Source organism: Elephantulus edwardii, unplaced genomic scaffold, assembly GCF_000299155.1.
Source record: "Elephantulus edwardii isolate Elephantulus edwardi_28Jun2011 unplaced genomic scaffold, EleEdw1.0 scaffold00437, whole genome shotgun sequence".
NCBI lineage: Eukaryota > Metazoa > Chordata > Mammalia > Macroscelidea > Macroscelididae > Elephantulus > Elephantulus edwardii.
Window position 1 is genome coordinate 771,407 of NW_006400187.1, and position 6,379 is coordinate 777,785.

Below are 6,379 nucleotides of genomic sequence, written 5' to 3' on the forward strand. Positions count from 1 at the left end.
TATCTCTTTTAAACAGTTCTCTCTCTTATCTGTTTCAAGGCAGTATACATAATTTATCCCATCTTTTTCAGTCACTGAGTGAAATATCTCAGACAGAAAAGGACAAATACTGCATAATAAACAACATTTTAATAAAGCAAAAATAAATGATGTGCCTGACGGAAGCCAAGAGATTTTCAGTAACTAAAATTCATGCAAAATCTGAACAAGTATAGGGAAGACCAAAGATGAATTTTTGCTATTGTTAATAGGTTCCATTGAGTTGACTATGACTCATAGTGACTCTATGAGCAACAAATCTGAACCTCTGAACCTTACCCTGACCTGTGCCATCCTCAAGATTCCTAATGCCTTTAAATTACAGTGTTGGCAAAGAATCTGAAGGCATTTGGGATTGCCAGGATAACAAACAAGAGATAAAGCCAGCATGCTTCTTAGAACCAAAGACAGTTATATATTTGGTTACACATAAGCTGAGCGGTATCAGGAAATATTTGTTAACATCATGTGCCTGAAGAAGGACATCATGTTTGGTGAAGTAGAAGGTCAGTGAAAAGAGGAACACCCTTAGGGAGAGTAATTGACATAGCAGTTGTAACAATAGGCTCAAATATAGCAATGATTGCGAGGCTCACACAATCCTGGTCAGTGTCTTGTTCTGTGATACAATGTGTTGTTAGGTACTCTTGAGTTAGCTCTGACTCATACCAACCCTCCATGTGCAACAGAATGAAACCCTGCCTGATCCTTCATCATCCTCACAAAATCTCTTCTGCTTAAGTCTATTATTTTAGTGACTGTGCTAATCCATCTCATTGAAGATCTTTCTTTCTTTCCCTAACTATACTATCAAATATCATGCACATTTTATAAGATTGGCCCAATCACTCCTTTAATCTGCCCAAAGTATGTGAGATAAATCTTATCATTCTTGTCTCTAAGGAGCTTTGTAGATGTATTTCATCCAAGATAGACTTTTTATCTTTTGACAGTCCATTGCATATACAACATTACTCATTAGCACCATATGAAAAGGAACTGATCCTTTTTCCATCTTCCTTATTCTTTGTCTTCAAATACATTTGAAATTTGGCTCCAAATACAAATGAAGTAACTTAAAATACCTTAGCTTGGTTCAGATACACCTTAGTCTTTGAAGTTGCATCCTTACTTTTTAGCCCTTTGAATATATCCTTCACTGTACACTTGCCTTGTGAAATCCATTATTGATTTTGTGAGTAGGGCTTCCATGAATGTTGCTTGTGGATCCTTGTAAATTAAAATCCCTGACAACTTCAATCTGTTTCCCATTTATCATGGTATTTCTTATTGTTATAGCTGTGAGATTTCTGTTTTTAAAATGTTTTAGTGTAATCTATAATAAGAAATGTAGTCTTTCATCTTTAGTAAGTGCTTCAATTCCTCCTCATTTTTAACAAGTTTCAGCTCCTAAACAAAACAAACTTGATAGCACCTAACAAGAAGTTTAATCTGAACTCAGGGTAGTTGAATCAAAGAATACAAACTAAATTATGTGATGGTGACAATTTCCAAACTTCAGCTGTTTACAACACACTTTTATTTCTTGCCCACCCATATCTATCTCAAGTTTATTAATTATGACTCTGCTTCATTTCATCATCTTTCTTGGATCAAGACTGAAGGAACATCACTTTTCAGGGATATTCCTTATATTGTGGCAGAAAGCAAGAAGGATATTGTGTGATGTTTCTTAAAATATTCTTCTCAGTAGTGGCACACATTGCATCTGCTAACATTTCATTGGTCAGAGCAAGAAATATAGCCAAAAAAATCACATAAACAGAGGAAAGGTGTATTATTCTCTAACATGGAAAAACATTATTTTTAAGCAACACATGGTATAGTAATGAAGCTAAAAAAATACAAAGATGTAACTCCTTCCATTATTAATTTTAACTAAATAAAGACAATAAGTCACATTCTATACTACTCACAATTAAAATTCTGGCATATTTTCTCTGAACACTAAGAATGAGAGCAAAAGGTTATATGTTAGATTAACAGAAACCATCTTTGCTGTAATCTATCTACCATCGACTTAGGTCTTCCACACCCCCATAATGTGCAAAGATGGAGGCAGGTGTCTTCCTTAAGCATCTGACTGATGAGAATGGGTAGCAGAGTCTGGAATTTGTTCAAAGCTGTACCTGGATCCATTTATGGAGCTATCTTCATCAAGCACAGATATATCATCTGAAGAACAAGAATGGTAATAGAAGACAGACTCCTGCCAGAATCATCTAAGACTCTTCCCTCACATCAGTGAGAGGACTGGATACCCCATAATTCACAGTACACTAGGATGTAAGAGGCCCACGACAGATTAGGACTTCCTATAGTCGCTGCAAAAGCTTTGTCATCAACAATCATAGAGTAATGCCAGATCCCTTCTGAGCAAGAGGAGAATGAATGAGATAATATCTTGTTAAAAATATAACTAAAGTTCCTGTTGTTCAAAGATATTAAAGCGCTTTACTATATCTTAAAAAATACCGTACATAAGCAGAGCATATGGAAATATGTTTCCCAAGTCAGTGAGTGGCTTTTATGAACAGGACAGGAGTCTTTTGGCTCATTTCTAAAAGTCCAATCAGTTTCCCACCCTCCAGGGAATACCTAGGGAATGTAGATCACTGGGCAGGTAAGCATAGCCCAACACACAGAACTCTTAGGATGAAGACATGAATTGAGCTACTATTGTCCTAACTAAACATATTAGACTATCCCAAAGCTGCAGAAATGGCCAGGTATCTATGTGGAAAGGTGCTGAGTGAATCAGTTAGAATTCATTTTGCCTTTGATTTCAAGAACAGGAAAAGTCTGTCACTGCTGGTCACTCTGAAAGGGAAATAAAGGTGGGGTTGAAGAAGGGAACAGGGGCCAATGCAATACAAAGCCATCTCTAAATTCGTCTGAAAGGAGAGTGGCAAATGAAGAGATGAAGGTGGGGGAATTACAAAAACAAATGTATAACCAATATCCATCTGGAAGCCAGATACACAGTGTGTGGGCAAAATAGTTTTCTGTTCCAGGTGTGTTTTGGGGGGAGGGGGGGACTCAGTCAGGCTCTCCCTTTTACCAAACCACAAACCAGTCTTGTCCTTTACAATTCCTGCAAGACAAATTTCCCAATCTCTGAAAAACAAATAAATCAAGACAACATAACAATTAGAAAACCTCTCAGTTCCATGAAAACCAACTAATTTCTTTTCCACTTGAATTATTATTAACAAATTTGCTGTTGCCAGCTGCCTTCTGGATGTTCCCAACGCATAGTGAACTTTTATACAATACAATAAAACCCTTTCCAACAGTACACCATTCTCACAATTTCTTCAATATCAAAAGCCATTGTAACCATACCAGTCTATCTCATTAAAGATATTCTTCACCTTCATTGACATTTTCCTTTTCCATGTGCTAGTGATTATTAGGTGCCCTAACAATAGCTCTGAGCTATGTTCTAGACCATCCTTATAATTTCTGATATATTGAGCCCATTGTTACAGTCACTTTGTCAATTCATCTCATTTCACTGTCCTACCTTTCTGACCATAATGTCTTTTTCCAAGGACTGTCACTTCCTAACAACATTCTCCCTCACAAGTGTGAAAGTCAAAGTTTCATCCTCTTTGCCTCCAACAAGAATTCTGGTTGCACTTTCTCCAAAGTATTTATTTCTTTTGGCATATTAACTATTCTTGTCCATAGTATATTAAATATTCATCTCTAACACTACAATTCAATCCTTTTTCAAAGTTTCAGATGCATAGCAAATAACTGAACAGACCACAGACTAGATCAGGTGCACCTTAATTTTTAAACTGACATCATTGCTCCTTAGCACTATGGAGAAATCCTTGACAGCATATTTTTCCAATGCAATATATTTTTTTATTTCTTATACTGATACCAAAAGTGTTGATTGTGGATATTGATAATATGAAATAATAATTTCAAACTTTTTTTTTATCATGATGTTGCCTATTGGCCCTGTGATAAGGATTTTTGGGTTTTGGGTTTTTTGGGTTTTTTTTAATGTTTTAAGACTAATCTTTAATCTTTGATATTCTGCATCTGTATTTGACATCCTCTTCACTTTCAACAAATAAGGTTATATCATCTGTATAAGTTAGGCTATTGATAAGTCTTTCTCTAATCCATACCCATCTTTATAAAGTCCAGTTTCTTGAATACTTTGCTCCACATTCAGATTAAATAGATATGGAGAGAGGGTACAGTTCTGAAACACACATTTCTTTATTTTAAATTATATAGTGTTCCTCTACTCTTTCTAACAACAGCTTCTTGGTCTAGGTATAAGTTTCTTATAAGCATAACCATTCTGGAATTTCATTTTTCTCAATGTTAAACATAAGTTGTTATGATCCACAGAGTCAATTGTGTTTGCACAGACAATAAAACACAAATAGATATCGACTGGTTTATGTCTTGCCTTAGAAATAATATCCCTGGTACCATGGCCTTTTCTAAATCGTGCTTGAATTTCTAAGTTTTCTGTTGATAAAACAGCTCTTGCTATTTTTTATATATATTTAGCAGGATTGTACCTGTGTGTGATATTAAAGATGTTGTTGTTATGTGCTGTAGAGACACCTGTGACCCATAGTAACCATATGTGCAGCAACTCTGAACCTTGTCCTGTCCTGAGCCAGTCTCACTAATTCCAACACACCAATCCCCATTGTCTGAGTTACCATATCAATCTATCTCATCTGGGGTCTTCCTCTCCAGTTCTGTCCATCCACCCTTTCAAATATGATGTCCTTCTCCAATGACTGGTCTTTTCTGGCTACACGCCCAAAGTATTTGAGATGGAGTTTCAAAATCTAGTCTCCAAGGAGAAACTTGGTTTCACCCTCTCCAAGACAAACCTATTTGTTTTCTTGACAGTCGATGGTATGTTCACGACTTTTCTCCAGCACCACAATTTGAAAGCATTGGTTTTTCTGTCATCCTTAATCATTGTCAGCTCTCTTAGGCATAATAAGCATCGCCTGGATTAGGCACACCTTAATCTCTAGACTTACATTGTTGCTTTTCAGCCCTCTAGGGAGGTCCCTGATAGCAGATTTTCCCTAATGCAATTCGCCTTTTGTGTTCATTTCACACAATGGAATACTATGCAGCATGCAGGAGCAATAACTTTGTAAATTATTACCTAACTTTGTAGGGACTAGACAGTATTATGCTGAGTGAACTAACTCAGTCCCACAAGGATAAATATTGTATAAAATCATTATTGTAGAATGAGTATAAGTATTCACGATGGGAGAGAGAGTTTGGAAGCAGAGGGATGAGGATGTGAAGGGGGAGGAGGGGATTAATCATGAGATTGTACAATTTATTGGGTGGGAAAGTGAGGGAAACGGAAAGAATTTGCTCTTGAAAACAATGTATTAAAATTTTGTAAATAAACAAGTAGAAATTTTTAAAAAAAGGGGGGGGGAGAAGAAGAGTGTTGATCGTGGAGCCAAGCAAGTTGCAATTGTTAACCTCAAACCCTTCTCCATCTAATATGGTGCTGCCAATTGGTCCTGTGGTGAGAATCTTTGTCTTCTTGTTGTTGAACTTCAATCCATATTGAAGACTACAGTCCTTTACCTTCTGTAGGAAGTGTTTCAGGTCTTCTTTGGTTTCAGCAAGCAAGGTTGTGTCATTTGTATAATGTCGGTTGTTGATGAGTCTTCATCAAATCTCTGAATATAGCCTGTAGATATACTGTATCAGCTATTTTCTTAATTCTCTTCAGCAAGAGAATAAATTATGTTCTTTTGTATATAATATTAATGACATTGTTAAATAATTCCACATTTTGTTGGAAACATCTTTTTTTTTTAATGAGCACAGTAATGGATCTCTTCTAGCTATTTGGCTAGATACGTGTTTTACAAACGTCTTGGCAATGACAAGTTTGAATATAGTACTTTATTGACTTGATAAAAATACCTCAATCAATATTTCATCAGTTTCTGAAGGCTTATCCTTTGCCAATACCTTCAGTACAGCTTGAACTTCTTCCTTAAAATTCATAGCTTCCTTGTCTTATGTCATTCTGAAATGGCTTACTGTCAGCCAGCCAGTTCTTTTTGGTACAATAATTCTGTGCTTTCCTTCTTTCTTATTTTGATGCTTCCTGTGTACTTAGCTATTTTTCCCATAGAATCCAATATTATTGCAACTTGAGGCTTGAATGTTGTTATTCTTTTAGTTTTCTAACTACCAGTTCTTTACACATTTTTTAAAAATTTTTTTAATTTTTTTTATTGGGAAAAGCATATTGGGGGTACAAGGAGGTGAGGGTTGGGGGAATAAG